Genomic DNA, 19,944 nt, shown 5'->3' with positions numbered 1-19,944 from the left:
AAATTTTATAGAAACCTCCTATACCCCTGAGTAGCCTTGCCCATATCTCAGGGGCAAAAGACCTGAACTGAGAGACAATCTGGGTTTAGGTACTGGCCACCTACTTACTTGTTGTATAAATAACATTGATGGAATCTCATCTTCAGGGCTCCCAGTTTCTTTATGTAGAGAATTAAATGTCTGATTACATGATCATAATACCCTTTTTAGCTGTGATGATTCTGTGGCTTGGCAGTTTTGGAGTACTTGAATCAGCGGGCCAGCTATGCCACTTGGTTTTTAAGTCTAATGTATGTTGACATTTTGTTCAGCTATGAGATGAGTGATCAGCAGTCCCAAAATTCTTGTCAATGAATAAGGAACTCTAATACATGGTTCTGTATCAGTTCCAAAATGTAACCATTTTTATCTGGCCTTAGATTACCTCTTAGGGAAAAGGAATCTTGAATATTTAATCACTATAATAACAAAACTAGAAGGCTTTGATCTAAAGCAACCATACTCTGTAAATATGGTTCAGAGTGGCTCAGAAGATCTGAGGAGACTGTGGAATAGTCATTTTCTTTTAGGTATCTTAATTAGGGTGTGTATAAATGAATTTGTACTTCAATCCATTAATTTAAAAATTCTTTTGGTACATTTACTTGTACATACAACGTCCATTTACCATCATTAATGGGGTTTCAGGAAGGAGCAGACTAAATACATATAAATATGTATGAACTGCCATGTTTAACTGGAAGCCCGAATTTGGGGATAAAGTATCTAATTTTAAATTCGATAAGGATGGGGAACATGTTGCCAAGAGATTTTGAAGCCCATTGGGCTCATATTGAGAACATCATAGAACACTGGTTTGGCTTCACTGTACATCTTCTCTAGAGAGTAGAGTTGAATAAGTGATCTTTCAAATACTGTTGTTAGAACTTCTTTGATATTTATATAAAGGTCTTTATAATGGGAATTCCATTTATTTATTTATTTATTTATGACAATCACACAGAGAGAGAGAGAGAGAGAGAGGCAGAGACACAGGCGGAGGGAGAAGCAGGCTCCACGCACCGGGAGCCCGACGCGGGACTCGATCCCGGGTCTCCAGGATCGCGCCCTGGGCCAAAGGCAGGCGCTAAACTGCTGCACCACCCAAGGATCCCCTATAATGGGAATTCCTGATCAGGAATCTGGAAGCCATACCTGGTACTTTACACACCATAACAAAGTGCCTTCAGGATTGTGTACTTGGTTTACTTGATCTTATAAGACCTTAGGGAGACCAAACAGTCTAAAGAGGAGAGATAGGAGATGCCAATATCTAATGCTTTAGGTTAATGCTTCCAATTTCTTTTGTTGAAGATTCCTCAGCAGTTCTAGTGTCCTCCTGAGCTTTATCTTCTCAAGGAAATTCCGAGCATGTGAAACCTGAGGATTCCAAGTAGCTGTAGCAGTTTCACATTCAGCAGATCTTTCTTTTTGAGAATTTGGATAAGCTCCAAATAATTTTTAAGATGATGGCTTTCAGACCACCTGGAAAAAAAAAGATAGTTTGGGAAGCTCATCATTATGGGAATTCCGTCTTTAGCTTTATGGACTTAAACTTCCTGTTTAAATCTACCATTTAAAACAGCATGGATCAGTTTTTATCAAGTCCTACAGTGCTTTTATTTTTTTGCATATCCATATATATTTTAACTTTATAGATGAGTTTGGCCTATTATTTCATTTAATCTTCAGAGCTAGGCTCCAGTGAGGTCTGTAAGGGCAAGCACACTTGATCCCCATTTCATAAACAAAGAACGAGAGATGCAAAACAATATATTACTTCCTTTCACATGTCATAGCTACTTAGAAAAGACTGAACAAATCTATGCCTTCTGATTAGCAGGCATTGAAATCATTTCCACTTTTCTCTGGCAGACTGGTAGTTAAGTGTTGAAGATTTGTTGATGCATAGTACCAACTCAATATATGTCATAGCCCTGTTTTGGCAGGCCCAATTCTATTGTCTTTGTCTTTGTCATTTCCTTGTTTTAAAAAGTTGAGGAAAAAAAATAAAAAAAAAATAAAAAGTTGAGGATTGGGGCGCCTGGGTGGCTTAGTCGGTTATGCCTCTGACTCTTGATTTTGGCTCAGATCATGATCTCAGAGTGATGAGAATGATCAAGTCCTACATTGGGCTCTGCACTGGGCATGGAGTCTGCTTAAAATTGTCTCTCCCCTCTCCCACTACTCCTCCCTGCTCTCCTACCTCCCCCCATTCATTCTTTCTCTCAAGAAATAAAAAAGTTAAGGGTTTTTAATTTGAAGAACCATAAAATTGTTGAGAGGTAGAATAACAGGGACCCAAGAGTCTGTGTAAGCTATTTACTGGTTTCCTAGCTTTCTGTATATTGTTTTTCCTTTTGCATATATTTGCTTAGCTGTTTTACTTTTTTATTTTTAAATATTTATTTATTTATTCATGAGAGACAGAGAGAGAGAGAGAGAGAGAGAAAGAGAGAGGCAGAGACACAGGCAGAGGGAGAAGCAGGCTCCATGCAGGGAGCCCGACGTGGGACTGGATCCCGGGTCTCCAGGATCATGCCCTGGGCTGAAGGCAGTGCTAAACCGCTGAGCCACCCAGGCTGCCCTTTACTGGTGTTTTATATGTCTTTAACCATTCTTGATTTCTCTGAAATCCTGGGACTCTGGTGCCCCATTTATATAAGCTGTTCAAGAAATGTACTATGTAGATTGAGTAGAAAACAGTTTTGTTTACCTTGGCAATATTCTAGCATCTTCCTGCTTGCCATACGAGTTACAAGAGAGAAATGCTATAAAACTAGAGGCACTCTCATTGAGGTAGGTTGTTCAGTTCTTAAAATAGTGCTTATAAAAGAAACCTGAGGCAACGTGAAGAAGAATTCTTAAAGAACTCATAGGGTCAGATCACATGGGAGCTTTTGACTTGATGGCTCACTTGGTTGAGAAACTTCTATTTTCAACTCTTAGATTTCTTGAACCTCACTATATTTTATGATAAGAATACCAGGGTATTAATAATGCACCTTAGACAAATGCTCATCAGTGGAGACTGAAGAATAAAGCACACTATGGGAATTCTGCTGATTTATTCAGCTCTAAATTGCTCTTTGAGATGAGGGGAAGTTCAAGGAATGGAGCTGGAATGAATAGAAGAATTTGCATGTTGCTAGGCTCATAGCTAGGATAATAGAGCACTATTAGAACTATGTAGTTCTAAATCTTCACTCCTCAATCCATCTGAAGAAAAAGGCAAACACAGTTTAACTACTAGTTGCTAATTGGGAGAGACTTTCCTGGTGTTCTGCGTTTCAGTAACTTATTTTTCTTTGATCTCTTCTCCAGATGTTCCTCAGAAGAATAGGCTTGTTGCTCTACAGTGTTAGTGACCGGTTCCCTTTGACGATCCCTAGGTGGAGATGGGGCATGAGGATCCTCCAGGGGAAAAGCTCACTACCACTAGGCAACAACCCTAGGCCAGGAGGTTCTACTACCCAGATTTTTCCTTGGGCCCAGGGAGGAAGATGAAGTCTCAAAACAACCACCACACATTAGAGGTGGGTAAGTTGTCTCTAAAGGCATGGTGAATAGCTATTAATTTTGGTCTTGTATTACATTGCACTTAGCTTTCCACTGAGTTTGTTTCCATCATTATCAACTGTGTCTGCTATGGTAAAAATAGCTTCCTTACTAACCTGGGAAGTGACTGGGTGTGAAATGGGTGAAAATGATATTAAGAGAGTAGCAGTCTGTATGAGTTAGGATGTTTACCGTGGGACTAGTGTGTGGTAGAGACTTACAGCTAAATTGTTCTTTCTTTTAGGAGAGCATGGGCAGTAACTGCCATGTCTGTGACATTGATCATGGTTAGATTGTCATTTTGGATCCTTTGGTCCCCAAAGTCCTTCTTGAGGCCCCGTTGGAGAATTTTGACAATCGTTTACATACTTCAAGATACCTTAGGATGTCTTTGGGATAAAACATGAAACAAGCTGTTAGAGAAGATAAATAGGAGTTATATCATTTCTGCTGTACTTGGTGATTGATGGAGCCTGACCAGAAATGACATAAAGTTTCTATTGTCAGGTAAGACTTTGCATACTCTAGGGTAGTGATAAGAGAAGCTGATTAGGGGGATGTAGGCTGGAAGATGGAAATGACCATTCAGTAAGTAGTAAACTTTGATTAAATAGATTTTGTACATACTATTCAACTAAGAGAATAAGACTATGATTTGATGGTGTTTCTAGTGTTATTAGGCAACACATTTTTCTGTCTTTGCCATAGTTTTCTATTCTGTTGAATAAAAGCTTCAACTTTATATGTTTCTAAGCGTTGTACAGGCATTTTCTATAGCTCATTAATTTGAATCTTCTCATATAACTCTTGCATAGTAATACTCAGTTAATAGTTGTATATGGCACTTATATGGTTTCCTTCTCATTTTTTATAGCTCCTGATTGTTCCCTTTTTATCTACCAAATCATTGTCTCCCAAAAGCAGTGCAGAGGGCAAGAAAGTGGAACATATCAAAGGAAGATCAACATGCCTGGCATGCTAGCATTTTAGAACATCAGAATGAAGTAAGTTGTTGGTGTTGTAATCCTGTGAGTATTATTTTAGAGCTCATAGCTGTTTGTTCTAGGTTTGTATGGTATGAGAGATGATAGTCTAACAGGGAGTTGGTATCCAATATGAGATCTAAGGATAACCATTAAACCTATATTACCAAATGGGTTCACTGAAGCAACTCAAAGATACTGCAGTCTGCATACCAGTTGCATTCAAGTAATTGAGAATTACCATGTCTCTTCTTTCTCTTCACTGCATAAATACTTTGCCATTCTTAGAAGCCTAAACCATAGAAACCTAAAACAAAAAAGTGTTTTTTGTTTTTGTTTTTTTTGCTGAAAGCGTGGCTCTTTCTCATTTTCTCTTGTGAAAGAATCTATCTGCAGTTAAGATTTAGTGTTAAAGGAAGCCCAGTCTTTGAAGCTGCCATCATACTTGTGAAGCATGTGAAAATGAAGTTAGTTTTTTAAGGGATGGGGAAAAGTGAAGATATAAAGGGAGAGGATTGACTGGGTGCTCTAAGGGTCCTTTTATAATTAGATATCTGTGGCATCTTGTTTGGTTCTTTTGGAAATCCTTGTAAAGAGTTGAAGCAGAATATTAAAAGGTACACTTTCTTTCTTGATTTTATTTATTTATTCATGAGAGAGACTGGCAGAGACACAGGCAGAAGGAGAAGCAGGCTCTATGCAGGGAGCCTGATGCGGGACTCAATCCCGGTACTCCGGGATCACGCCCTGAGCCGAAGGCAGACCCTCAACCACTGAGCCACCCAGGTGTCCCAACACATTCTGTATTTAAATCTTCTGCCATTCATTAGGTGTATGGCCTTTTTCAATCTATAGAGTTTTTGGTTAGACTTGTATGTGAATGTTAAATGAAATCATGTATGTATATACAGTGTTTAGTAGTCTCTGGCCCATGGTAAGTAAAAGATAACCCATGAAATTTCATAAATTCATTTGACACAATACAGGTGACCACTTAAATCATCTAGTGGCAGGCAGAGTTGCATGTTTTGGTTCTATTTAAGAAATTTGTAAGGTAAAGGTTTATATGTAGAAAACATCTATGTTATTATAGGTTATTATAATGATTATTACTGTTAGTAATATAAGTAGTATTAGTACTAATAATAGCTTATTTTAATTATTAATGCACTTTTTGTTGTCTTCTTTTTGTGATGCTTCTCATATGCCTCTGTGTCCCTTACTGTATTTTGTCTTTACTTCTTTCTTTCTCTGAATGTCTGCCTTGGCTTATCTCTTCCACTCAAAAGTGTGTATTTCTTTGCTTGTCTATTTCTTTTTTAAATCTCTTTGGTTGTCCTTCTATCTAAAGTGTGTCTTAGCCATTCCTTGATTATTTTGTTAGTTTCGTCTATGTGTATCTTTGTCTCCTTTTGTTTTTTGTTCCTAAGAGTGGTCTGTGCCTTGTCTTAGATGTCTCTCTCTAGTTTTTTCATTTTGTTTCTGATTCTTTCTGCTCTCCTAGATCTGGCTCTTCTTTCACTGTTCTTCCCTTCGTGTCTCTGTCACATGCTGTGTCCTTTTTGTTTATTTCTTGTTCTGCCTATACCTCTCTTCTCTTACTGTTGTGAACTCTGATTGTCTTCCCTTCCTCTTCATGTTGGTTTGACATTTCACCTTTCCCTTATTCTGGGCTTCCCTTTCTGCTTTTTCTACTCATTGTCTCACATTTCTCTTTTATATGTATTTTTTTCTGCCTCTCTTGGGGGCAGTTTTCTCTCTTTTCTCCTGATCAGTGTTTCTTTGTTCTTTGTAACTTTCCATTTCAGCATTCATCTCTGTTCTCTTCTTTCTTCTCTGCTTTCCCCCTTCTGCTTACCTTTGAGTATTTCAGCCTTTTTATGTGTCTGTGTTTACCCCCTTTGGCTTTATGGAGTCCCCTCAAGTCCTTGCATATTTTGTGCATTTCTATGGTCACATGTGTGTGTTTGTGACAGAGGGGTTTCCTAACCCCTTCCCAATAGGAACTGAGTGCCAGCTATCAAAATAAGCATTGCAGAGCTGTTCATTATGCCAGGACACCCTATGAGATGATTTAAGAACTATGATGGACAGAAAGTGGAAGGCCCATAATGGATAGAAGGCCCAACGTAAAATAAAGATGGTTTGAGACTTGTGACTTGAAGACAAGCATGGAAAACCTGTGATTCAAGATAGATGGAATCCTCAGGCTTGAGACCATCATGTCCCTGGCAGCTATGATTTAAAACGGTGGCCCTTGTTGGATAGAAGACCTGTCTGAGTTGGATGGAAAGTTCAAATCTTGAGTTAAATATGAGTTCAAAGACCCAGAGTGGGAGACTGAAGGCTTAAGCATGGGGACTAATGGAATGTCTGAGACCTAAGACACAAGGTCTAAGTGAGATAAAAACCTAAGATCCAAGGATGGAAGGCCCCAGAGGACTCCTGCCTTTCTAGATGGACAGAAGGCTGAAGAGAAAGATATATCAAGACTAATCAGGTGGGCAGCTAGAAGCCCATGACACAGAATCCGGGAAGGAAAGAAGCCCCAAGACCAGAGGAAATCCCAAGATGAGAACACAAAACACCAGCTTTTTTCTATTCCTGTCCTCCCTACTCATGGACATTTTCAGTTCTCCCTTTCCAGTTCTTACATTTTCACATAAACCCACTTCTTGTGAGAAGCCCTTTTTGATGTTGCTATTGCCTTCAGGAGCCATATCTTGAGATTGGCAATATTATGCTTGGGCCAGTCTTAAGCCAATTTTTATCACAGTTTTGAGCCATTGATTAAGTGTTTATTTTTTAAATTTCCATTTCTCTTCATCTCTACTTCTTGAGAGAGACATATAGGTAACATTGTATTTCAGTTCTCCCTTTTCCTTAGAAGCTCTAGGCTGATAAGCAAAGGCAAGCGTCAGGCTGTTGGGGGAAAAAAAGTGCCAGGCTATCTAGAGAAAATGTGAAGAGATGTTCCAGGCCAATGAGAAGAATTAGACAAGGAATACCCAGATGTGCCAGCCTGTTGAGAAGCACCAGCCTGCAACACCTTTCTTCTTTGCTCTTGGGTGAGCAGGATTCTTGGGGTTTGGGATTCCTAGTGATGGTTATAAAATTGGGCCTGGGACAGAGTAAGGCCCCAAGGAGATAGTTTGAACTCCCTGCTTATAGTAGTGGCCTAATAATTTGGGAGATTGTGCCAACACTGCTCCTAGGTTTAATACCCACCTCTAGGCTTAAAGGTGAGAGAATTTGGGAAGATTGAGCATGTTTAATCCTTTCCTTGATTTTTTTTTTCCTACCTTACCATGAGAAGATAATTATAAGTAATTGAGAATATATGTGAAAGCACTGTAACACACAGAAAACACAAGGCATTCTTATTAATACTATATTGGCAGCCATGCACAGCTAACATTTAAAGTGCACTGTCAGTTGTGAAGCATTATATAAATCAGGAGTCATCACACCCTTTCCATAAAGGGTCAAGTGGTAAATATTTTAGGGTTTGTGGGCCAAATGGTCTCAGACATCTTTTTTTACTTTTACAACCCTTTAAAAAGGAAGAACTATTCTTAGCTTGTGAACCAAGTAGATTTGGTCTGGCAGCCATGGTTTTATCACCTGTGATATAAATACCAGGGACTATGTGCTGAATAATATTTTTTTCTGGGTGTCTGTCCCTATGCTAGGCACTAAGGATACAATAATTATTGATGATCACATCCTGGTGACCTGAAGAAAAATATGTGAACGTGCATTGTAAATTATAAAGCACTTAAAGGTTTATGAGTTTGATTTGATCAACAAATACTGATTACATAGTAACTCTATTCTACTGTACTAGACACTATAGATTCAAAGATTAAAAGAAGACTGAATAAAGTACTTTGTCAAGTCTGTAATACTACGCAGAATTGTTTGATTAGGAATTGTTTGATAAACAAATATCTCCTGTATTTGTGGCCATTGTGTTTCTGCTGCTCTGGTAATTTTAAGTAAAAATACAGTATTCCAGGTAGCAGAGAAACAAACACATGGAAACTGCTTTGAAACCATAAGATACACTACAAACACAAGGGATTAAGCTATTGTGAGCACTTAAAATGTGCCAGATACATGCTAGGTGCTACAGATTGCAAAGGGAGAAAGTGTTATTATGGAATTAAAAATTTCAGATCATGAAGGGCATATTAAAGTGTTTTATAAACTAAAGCACTATATAAATACCAGTGGGTTATATGTTTATTAATCGATGAATATTAATGATCTTTTATGGGCCAGGTACTGTTTGAGTACTGTGAAATCCAAGATAATGCTCCCATGTAATAAGAGGTAGGTTTATGTCCTAGACTAGTTAGATGTAAGGAATTAGATATTGTTTATTTTAATCAATCAAGACTTTACTGGGCATGTCTAAATTATCACCAGTGTATTTTCCTAGGTGACAAGAAATTAGAATGATTGAGATTGCCCTTGCACTTTCTTTCTTTTTTTTTTTTTTTAAGATTTTATTTATTTATTCATGAGAGACCCAGAAAGCGAGAAGCAGAGACACAGGCAGAGGGAGAAGCAGGCTCCATGCAGGGAGCCTTATGTGGGACTCAATCCCAGGATTCCAGGATCATGCACTGGGCTGAAGGCAGACTCTAAACCGCTGAGCCACCCAGGTGTCCCCACCCTTGCACTTTCTAAAGTGCTATATAAATGTGAGATATTAGCTGTTTTCTGTGTGAATAAAACCTTTCTGTGAGATAGGCATTTTCTCTACAAAATTCTCATTTTGTGCTTGACATCCACTATGATGAAGGTAGTATGAATAGTTATACAAACTGAGGGTTTAAATACTTGTTGAATGAATGAATATCCTCAGTTGCTTAATAGGTGAACTCATTATTACAGGCACTATAGAGATACACAGACTTAACATTTCATTGTGCTTACAGTTGAAAATAAAACAATATATGTTAGTATTTTGGGAAGTATACAGCACTGTGTAAGTTTAACTACTTATTTTCTAATTTGGTGCTGAGTAGTAGTATAAATCATATCACAGTCATCATTATACTATGAAAAAAGTTGAAAAATTTTTAAGGAAGAATTTTTAACTATTGAACACTCTGAATATAATATATAAAGGATTAAATATCTGATAAATGTAAAACTGGATAATAATTGTCTATCATGTGCCAATCTCCTTGCTAGGCATTGGGGATGTGAAGATAAACCATCTTTATTGTTTCCTGGGTAGCAGCAGATAATGTATAAAATAAATTTAAAAGTTTTTAAACTGCCATACATATAAGAAATACCTGCTGAATTATTTATTATTTATTGATTATTTACTTTCTTTTATCCCCAGAGATAGCAGCTGGGGATGTAAAAACTTATTATCAGAGATCTGTGTAAATTTACAAAGCCTCGTGTTCTATAAGGAAATAACTTGGCTTAATGAGTGATTACTGGTTACTTTCTATAAAAGAGCTTATTTAATAAAAACATGGGAAAAATGCCATTGTGCTAGGCAGAATGCTAAATACTGAGCTCTGTGGAAAGATAAAATCTCAGAAATGTACTTGCTCCCAGGCCTGGCTGAAGAGATGGGAAGTATTTTTAAGAAGCAGGGTGTTACAATTCTCTACCAGTCTTTAAAATGTTCAATGCTGAAGGTGGAGGTGAATTATTTCCACCTTGGCCTGGCTTGAGTCATTAAAGGAGTAAAAATAAATCACTAAGGTTTGCTTTTAGATTCATTTGATATATACATCATTTTTTATGTGGAATACATCATTCTAGATCCTAAGAGAATTGAAATGGGCCAAGTTAAGAGCTCATTAGAATAAAGATTATAGATGAAGATAAGAAAATATCATTGAGTTTTGAGTAAATATTTGAATGCTTATGTTCTGGAAGGTATTATGCTAGATAAATTCGTTGAATGGGTCTGGTCCAGAAAACCCATTGACTTGTCTTGGAGATTAAAAAAATAGAAAAATAAGGCACATGGTTCTTTTAAAATTAAATGAAGACATTACTCCTAGTTCTAGAGAGTCCCAATGTCACATGCTCATTGACCTAGTTTGAAGCCAGCAGACTGATAAAAGGGCACCTAGGGCTTACCCTTGAATTAATTAATTTACAATTCTGTTTTTATTATAAATGAATGACTTAAGATGAGAATTGAGATAAAATAACTAGTTTAACAACATTTGCATATTGGCCTGGCTTAGAGTCAGAAAGCACCTTGAGCAATAGATTTTTTTCTAGATTTTCCATATTTTGTAAAAATTTATTGACTCTGAATAAAGTACTGTTCTCAAATGGTGCGATAAGAAATGTAAAGGTCCTTGACCAAAATGTAATTTAATCTCATTAGTTTTTGGTGGAAACATAAGAATAAATTTAATAAGAGAATGCAGTTCTTTCATAAGTTGAAAAAACTTTTTTTTTTTGAAAAAACTTTATTGAGCAGCTGTGACATTAAGACACTAAGAATAAATGATCACCTTCTCTTTGGCATGTTTTGTAGAGTGGGAATAAGAGAGGACTTTCTATTCATACAAACATCAAAGAAGGTGATGTTAAATTGGAATGGATCTGGTATGAAAGGCACTTAGTTTATTTTGGAGATTCAGTAAAACAAAACAAAACAAAACCAAAAAAATGGGATGAAATTCTTCCTTAAATGGAAGTGTCTCTTTCAAGGCATTCTCTTAATTCCTAGACAGAAAACAAAAAAGATCATGACTGAAAGAAAGTTGATTTTTTTTATTAGCTTAGAGACTAGAATATAAGAGGTTACTGTTCATTTCTTCATTTATGCATTCTACAGGGTTGAGTGCCTGTTATGTATAAGGTGTTTTGCTATATTCCCAGTTTGCCCCAGAGACAAGAAAAAAACGAATGCTTTCCTAGAGAACATTTAAACTTTCCTTTTGGTTTGTTTTGTGGTAGGGACATGGCTCAGTGCTTAGTACCTTAATAATGTTGTGGTTTTTAATTCCTTTTCCATGTTTCTTCTAGTACTCTGGCCACTACAATAAGCAGGGTTTTCAATTGAGCTAGCTTTTTAAGTATCAGGAACTTTCGTTATAGTAGACACTTTATTTTTACCGACCCATCCCCCAGGAAAAATGGCTGTTTTTGTATTAAATGTTGCCATTAAAATGGCTTTTTTTGTATTAAATATTAAAGCCACTGCTGGGCAGGAGGAGGGATGACAACTAATTCCCAATCCCCAGTCTCACTGGTAACAGCCTTGAGAAAGCACTCATACTCAGGCCACAATTGGTTTTGAAATGCATTTACCAGTTTTATCTGCTTTTAATTCTTTACATTTTACATTCTGACAAATAAACACTGCCTAAATAGATCTCTTTGAAGAACGATCCTCAGATGGTACATAACATAATGGGAGAGACATGATTTCTCTTTTGCAACAGCTTTGCAACTTAACCTTTAGAAATCTCACCATCAAAACATGTTTCAGGAAAGGATTTCTTAGAGTGGAATTATGTCAGTGAATAAAAATAGCTTAACAATTTTACCATGATTAATTTTTAAGAATAGAAATTGGAAATAATTGGCAAAAATTTGAGGTAAACAACAACAAAAAATTCTCAATCTAGGCCTAACTGGGTTTTGACCTTTTCTATTTTTAAATCACTCACAGAGGGTGGGATTAGGAGGAAGAGTGAAAGAGAAGGTCAAACCAGTCTCTAAGGGCAGCCTGCTTGTGCTTTGGATTGGTTTTAAGAGCATTACTACTTCCAAGTTTAACTAGGGGATTGCCTTTTTTCAGTTTAATGCAATTCCAATAACTGGTCATTGTTGAGATGAAGACACAGTACTTTCTCCCCACTCATTTCTATAAGTTTTTGAGAAACATTTTTGGGCTAAATGATTATCAACTAAATACTAATGTTTGGCTTTTAATATGTGGTATTAGCTGGATTCTGTAACACTTGTATTTTCAGGTTGGGATTGGGGAATGCTTTATTGGAAATTGGAAAGGAGAAAGTAACTAAAAGCCTTCCTTTCACAGTTTCTGGCATCCTAAGACTACCCCTACTGATAAGGATAAGAACATGCTGTCATCTGATTTTTATGGCATAAATGAAATTGAACAAAACGGTTTTTTAAAGGAAATTGCTTCGTCTTTACCTTTGTACCTAAAAGGGAATATATGCCAAATACTTCGATAAGTGGGAAGATATACTTGGACTTATGAACTGATGTGAAATGCAGAACCTTTGAGCTTTAAGTGTTTTGAAGATTGAAAAATCTTGCTCAGCATCAGTGACCACAAAAACAATCTAAAGCCATCTACATGTCACAACTGAAACAAATTGCGGAATGTGTTTTCTAATGTCAAATAAAATGTACTGTTTTGAAAATTTTGTATTTTGATGTGACAAGTTCTACCTCAGTATTCCTAGATACTCTAGTAATCTCATTTTTTTTTCTACCTTAATCACCCAACTTGGATAAATGGTTTGAGGTCTCATTTGTTTATTACTTCAGTTGCTTTGGCCAGGGATACTGAGATGTACAACCTAATAGAAAGATGTGAGAAGCAAAAAACTATTTAGGTACCAGGGTGATACAGGAGTAAGGCATAACAAGACTTTTTCTAAGGATGTGGAAAGTAGGATGTATTCAGGAAGGAAATCACTATAATTAATGAATCCTGACTCAGTCAATGGATTTTTGGTGTTCGTAGAACTCTGAATGATTAAATACTGAATTGTTAGATTGGTGACTTCACAGGCATATGACTCCTTGCAGTGCTTACAGGCAGGAGTTTCTATTCCTCTTTTGGCAAATATACTGACAAATACTGTCTTTGAAGAAAGTCTTAAGTCCTTATGGGCCAAGTGAGTTCAGCACATGTGCGTGGAGAACTCATTATAACCTTGTAATACATGAGTAGGGTGTCAGGTGATAAAATTGACGCATGTCATGGTGTGTTGCTTCTGAAAGAGAATGGACCTCGGTAATCCTTGCTGATTTATTTTCATTTCCCTACAGGGCTATTTCTGTTGGACAGGGATAAGTTGGTGGGGGAAAAGTGGAGAGGTTAGGAAAGAGTTCCTCAAAAAATAAAAAAAAAGGAAAGAGTTCCTCCTGAGGTTATTCTTGGGTGTCTAATGAGGCTTTGACTTCGTTGACAGCTCTGATTCCCTCATAGGCTGACTTAACCAGTCTTCTTGTCATTTGCTCTGCTTACTCCTGGATTTGTGGTACCATCAGTGTTCAAAATTCTAAATTTCCTCTCCTCATATGGAGAGGAAATGAAAAGCACCATATATTCTGCTTAATGAGAAGTTGGATACGGCAATTTTAAAGGGTCAGCAGAAATACTTAGAAAATGTTAAGGCATATGGTAGTATTTTCCAGCTTTTGTATTTTCTGTGGGAAAAGGATGAAGTGATTTATGTGTGTGCCTGGTCGTGTTTTGTTCCAGGCCAAAGCCACACCCAGATTAATTTGTCCCTCCTGTCAGGTTGCTATTTTACTCTTGGTTGGAGAAGTTTTCCTCAGTGTTTTCTTTGGAAAAGGTAATGTTACTGGGACTAGTAGACATAGGCAACCTTCTACCATTTCGGTTTAAAAGTTGTATAATTAACGTTGGGTCTAAAATTGAGCCAGCCATTCTGTTCACAATGAGTAAGGCATAAAAACTGCTAGTTGTAGGAGCAACTTTTATTTATTTTTTAAAAATTCAATTAGCCAACATCATTAGTTTCAGATGTAATTGTTTTTAAAGATTGTATTCATTTATTCATGAGAGACACAGAGAGGCAGAAACCTAGGCAGAGGGGAAAGCAGGATCCCTACAGGGAGCCCATTGTGAGACTTGATCCCAGGACTCCAGGATCATGACCTGAGCCAAAGGCAGATGCTCAACCACTGAGCCACCAAAGTGTCCCAGTTTCAGAAATAGTTTTCAATAATTCATCAGTTGCATGTAACATTCAGTGCTCATCACATCATGTGCCCTCCTTTTTTTTTAATTTTATAAATTAATTTTTATTGGTGTTCAATTTGCCAACATACAGAATAACACCCAGTGCTCATCCCGTCAAGTGTCCCCCTCAGTGCCTGTCACTCATTCACCCCCACCCCCCGCCCTCCTCCCCCTCCACCACCCCTAGTTCATTTCCCAGAGTTAGAAGTCTTTATGTTCTGTCTCCCTTTCTGATATTTCTCACACATTTCTTCTCCCTTCCCTTATATTCCCTTTCACTATTATTCATATTCCCCAAATGAATGAGAACATACACTGTTTGTCCTTCTCCGGTTACTGTGGCCAAGTTCAAAAAGGGTGTTGCCTGAGTTCTTCTCTGGGATTTTGATGGAATCTTGTCTCACATTTAGATCTTTCATCTATTTTGAGTTTATCTTTGTGTATGGTGCAAGAGAGTGGTCCAGTTTCATTCTTCTGCATGTGGATGTCCAATTTTCCCAGCACCATTTATTGAAGAGACTGTCTTTCTTCCAGTGGATCGTCTTTCCTCCTTTATCGTATATTAGTTGACCATAAAGTTCAGGGTCCACTTCTGGGTTCTCTATTCTGTTCCATTGATCTATATGTCTGTTTTTGTGCCAGTACCACACTGTCTTGATGACCACAGCTTTGTAGTACAACGTGAAATCTGGCATTGTGATGCCCCCAGATATGGTTTTCTTTTTTAAAATTCCCCTGGCTGTTCGGGGTCTTTTCTGATTCCACACAAATCTTAAAATAATTTGTTCTAACTCTCTGAAGAAAGTCCATGGTATTTTGATAGGGATTGCATTATACGTGTAAATTGCCCTGGGTAACATTGACATTTTCACAATATTAATTCTGCCAATCCATGAGCATGGAATATTTTTCCATCTCTTCGTGTCTTCCTCAATTTCTTTCAGAAGTGTTCTATAGTTTTTAGGGTATATTTTGAGAACCATTTGAATGGTAAATGGTTCTCCAACCTTTTATTTTCAGGTTGTAGGTGTCCTTCTGTCTAAAATGAGTCTCTTGTAGACAGAAAATAGATGGGTCCTGCTTTTTTATCCAGTCTGAAACCCTGCGCCTTTTGATGGGGTCATTAAGCCCATTCACGTTCAGAGTTACTATTGACAGATATGAGTTTAGTGACATCATGATATCTATTTAGTCCTTGTTTTTGTGGAATGTTCCACTGAACTTCTTAAAGGGGAATTTTAAGAGTCCCCCTTAAAATTTCTTGCAGAGCTGGTTTGGAGGTCACATATTCTTTCAGTTCCTGCCTGTCTTGGAAGCTCTTTATCTCTCCTTCCATTTTGAATGAGAGCCTTGCTGGATAAAGTATTCTTGGTTGCATGTTCTTCTCATGTAGGACCCTGAATATATCCTGCCAGCCCTTTCTGGCCTGCCAGGTCTCTGGAGAGGTCTGCTGTTACCCTAATATTCCTCCCCATGAAAGTCAGGGACTTCTCGTCTCTTGCTGCTTTAAGGATCTTCTCTTTATCTTTGGAATTTGCAAGCTTCACTATTAAATGTCGAGGTGTTGAACGGTTTTTATTGATTTTAGGGGGGGATCTCTCTATTTCCTGGATCTGAATGCCTGTTTCCCTTCCCAGATTGGGAAAGTTTTCAGCTAGGATTTGTTCAAATACATATTCTGGCCCTCTGTCCCTTTCGGCGCCCTCGGGAACCCCAATTAAACGTAGGTTTTTCTTCCTTAGACTGTCATTTATTTGCCTTAATCTGTCTTCATGGTCCCTTAATTGATTGTCTCTTTTTTCCTCAGTTTCCCTCTTTGCCATTAACTTGTCTTCTATGTCACTCACTCGTTCTTCCACCTCGTTGACCCTCGTCGTTAGGACTTCTAGTTTGGATTGCATCTCATTCAATTGATTTTTAATTTCTGCCTGATTGGATCTAAATTCTGCAGTCATGAAGTCTCGTGAGTCCTTAATGCTTTTTTCTAGAGCCACCAGTAGCTGTAGAATAGTGCTTCTGAATTGGCTTTCTGACATTGAAGTGTAATCCAGATTTTGTAACTCTGTGGGAGAGAGGGCTGTTTGTGATTCTTTCTTTTGAGGTGAGGTTTTCCTTCTAGTCATTTTGCTCAGTGCAGAGTGGCCAAAAACAAGTTGTATTGGAACACGGGGGAGTATCACTGGTCCGTCTAGCTGGTCTTCTGGGGGAGGGGCCTGCTGTGCTGATTCTCAGGTGTTAGCACTTGGGGGAGCTGCTCTGCCCCTGCCTGCTGCCGGGCTCAGCGGGGGTTGTTTACCCCGTGGGGCCCCAGGAGGAACAGCCGCAGTTGCTATGGCAACTCTGGAAGCCTGGATTCAGCCTCCGCAGGAACTACGGGGCTCGGGGCTCTCGGTTCTCCGTCTGCAGGGCCTGGAGGCTCCGGGGCGGGGCCGCTGATCTGCTCAGCTCGGGGCAGGAGCGTCCTCGCTGTCCTGGGCCCTCCCGGCCTCTGCCTGTCCCGGGGGAGGCCGGATCCTGGGCTGTGTCCCGGCGCCCTGTGCTCCGGGGCCTGCGCTGTTGGATTTGCGCTCCCGCCCCGCAGCTCCCTCCCTGGAGCCGCTCCCGAGCCCCTCCGGAGCTGCGCGGGTGCGCTGCAGCCCTTAGGGAGCTCGGCGCACTCTCCTGCACTCGCAGGTGTCTGTTAGTGTCCCAGGGAGCCCGAGGGCATCCCCGCCCTCCTGGGTCCTGCTCCAACTCCCTGCGGGCCCCTTTCCGCCCGCCGGGGAAGGTTGGTGCAGCTCCTGCTTCTCCGGGACGGGGCTCTTCTGTCCTGGGGACACTCACCTCGGCCTCAGCCCGGCTCCTCGCGGGGCCCCTCCCCCTCGGAGGCCTTTTGTTTCTTTTTTTTTTTTTTTTTTTTCTTTTCCTTAAATTTTTATTTATTTATGATAGTCACAGAGAGAGAGAGAGGCAGAGACACAGGCAGAGGGAGAAGCAGGCTCCATGCACCGGGAGCCCGACGCGGGATCCGATCCCGGATCTCCAGGATCGCGCCCTGGGCCAAAGGCAGGCGCCAAACCGCTGCGCCACCCAGGGATCCCGCCTTTTGTTTCTTTATTTCTTTTTCCCCCGTCTTCCTACCTTGATAGAAGCGCGAACTCTTCTCACTGTAGCATTCCAGCTGGTCTCTCTTTACATCTCAGGCCGAATTCGTAGATTTTCAGGATGATTTGAAGGTTATCTAGGTAATTTGCTGGGGACAGGCGATTTGGGGACTCTGCTCTTCCGCCATCTTGCCCCTCCTCCCTCATGTGCCCTCCTTAATGCCCATCCCCTATTTACCCCAACCCCCCACCTCCCCTCCAGCAACCCTCAGTTTGTTTCCTATAAAGCGACTTATGATGCTTCCCTGTTTTTATTTTATTTTTCTTTCCCTTCTCCTATGTTCATCTGTTTTGTTTCTTAAGTTCCAAATATGAGTGAAATACAGTATTTTTCCCTGACTTATTTCACTTAGTATTATACCCTTTAATTCCATCCACATCCTAGCAAATGACAAGATTTCTTTCCTTCTTGTTTTTTTTTTTTTTTTTTGATAACTGTTGGCTATTGTGGACATTGCTGCTATAAGTATTAAATACCTAGTGCAAATGCTGGGTCATTGATTAGTTCTATTTTTAACTTTGAGGAAATTCATTCTGTGTTTCAGAGTGGCTGCACCAGTTTGCATTCCCACCGATAGTGTAAGAGTGATAGATCCCCTTTCTTGGAGTCTTCACCAATAGCTGTTGTTTCCTGAGTTGGTTTTCTTTTTTTAAGATTATATTTATTCATGAAAGACCCAAAGGCAGAGACAAATCAGAGGGAGAAGCAGGCTCCCTCCAGAGATAGCCTGATGCAGGACTTGATCCCGGGATCCCACCCTGAATCAGAGGCAGATGCTCAACCACTGAGCCACCCAGGCGTCCTTGTTTCTTGAGTTTTTTTAATTTTCGCCTTGCTGACCAGTGTGAGGTGGTATCTTGTGATTTTTTTTTTTTGTATCTCCCTGATGAGGAGTGATGTTGAACATTTATGTGTCTGTTGGCCGATTCTGTGTCTTTGGAGACATGAAATTCTGCCCATTTCTTGACTGGATTTTTTTTTCTTGGGGGGGGGGGTTGTTGAGTTCTTTATAGATTTTGGATACTAGCCTTTTATCTGATAAGACATTTCCAAATATCTTCTCCCATTTTGTAGATTGCCTTTAGTGATAAAGGTAATTTTTAAGGTGTTTTTATTGCCATTATTTCCTGGGTTTGCCACAGTCTTTCTCCTGGTACAAGCATTCATAATGGTTATGTGCCATTTAGCCACTCTGATTTCTTTTCCATGTGTTCTCTGGATCAAAATCATAACGTCTCTAGAGTGCTAGAGTGTTGGAAGTTTTCATCACTTGAACGCATAAGGAAAGATCAAAGGAATAGGAGAATATAGAGTAGGGTAGCAAGTTGGATTTGAACAGACTTGGAAATAGCTAACTACTTAATTAGAACCTATCATTTCTATGGGGGAACTTAGTGGTGAGGATGCAGAATTCGCAGGTAGAATGAGAAAACTTCCTCTGGAAGAAAAATAGATGGAAGAGGAAGTTAAAGGTAGGATGGATTTTGAGGATTTTGAGACTTTTACAATCTATGAGAAGCAATTAGATCTGTCTTCCCAAACCTAGAATACATCTGTTTCTTTTTCCGAATTTTAAAATTTTATTAATTTTTAAAAAAGATTTTATTTATTTATTAATGATAGACACACACACAGAGAGGCAGAGACAGACATAGAGAGAAGCAGGCTCCATGCAGGGAGCCCGACGTGGGACCTGATCCCGGAACTCCAGGATCATGCCCTGGGCCTAAGGCAGACGCTCAACCACTGAGCCACCCAGGCGTCCCCCCACTTTTCAGACTTTTTTAAAACAGTCAATGATTCTGAAAATGTCTCTGGAATGCCATCTACGTTTTGAGAAAAGAGGAAGAGTTGTGGATTCCATCTATGATGAACTGTTGTGCCCTCCCATTCACATGGTACACTGGGCAGTTAAGAAACTGCTCTTTTATGACTCTGCAGATAGTTTCATCTGTGTAATGTGGTGGTTTTATTCCTTCACTCCAATTGAATTCCATTGTATTTTGTGCAGGATGGTGTTAGCCATGTAATTCTCAGAGTAACTGGAATTGTGTATATAAATGCACATAATAAAGATGAGGCACCTGAAGTATAGAGAACATGATTTGCTTAATGTCACGATACAAACATAGCTGAGGTGAACTCAGGTCTAAGATCACCTGATATCTAGATTAATGATTTTCTCACTACATATTCCATATAGCCTCTTTTATGAGAAGGGAAACATTTTTATAAGAAGAGTTTGGGTTA

At 39.1% G+C, this 19,944-nt stretch overlaps 1 long non-coding RNA gene across 2 annotated transcripts in view; it reads left to right on the top strand.

Moving 5' to 3' along the window:
• The window catches only part of LOC129517786 (uncharacterized), a 38,341-nt gene extending 25,352 nt beyond the window's left edge, over positions 1-12,989 (top strand). The window contains exons 3-7 of one of the 2 annotated variants that reach the window (XR_008666111.1): positions 3,364-3,575; positions 3,842-4,104; positions 4,472-4,601; positions 5,870-7,433; positions 12,625-12,989. This is a non-coding gene — a long non-coding RNA (uncharacterized LOC129517786). Of the gene's footprint in view, positions 1-3,363; positions 3,576-3,841; positions 4,105-4,471; positions 4,602-5,869; positions 7,649-12,624 lie in introns of both variants that reach the window. The other variant, XR_008666110.1, reaches the window with a different exon arrangement.
• Positions 12,990-19,944: the final 6,955 nt, after the last annotated feature.

This window comes from Nyctereutes procyonoides, unplaced genomic scaffold (assembly GCF_905146905.1).
Source record: "Nyctereutes procyonoides isolate TBG_1078 unplaced genomic scaffold, NYPRO_anot_genome, whole genome shotgun sequence".
Classification (NCBI taxonomy): Eukaryota; Metazoa; Chordata; class Mammalia; order Carnivora; family Canidae; genus Nyctereutes; species Nyctereutes procyonoides.
This window is presented reverse-complemented; position numbering and strand designations above follow the sequence as displayed.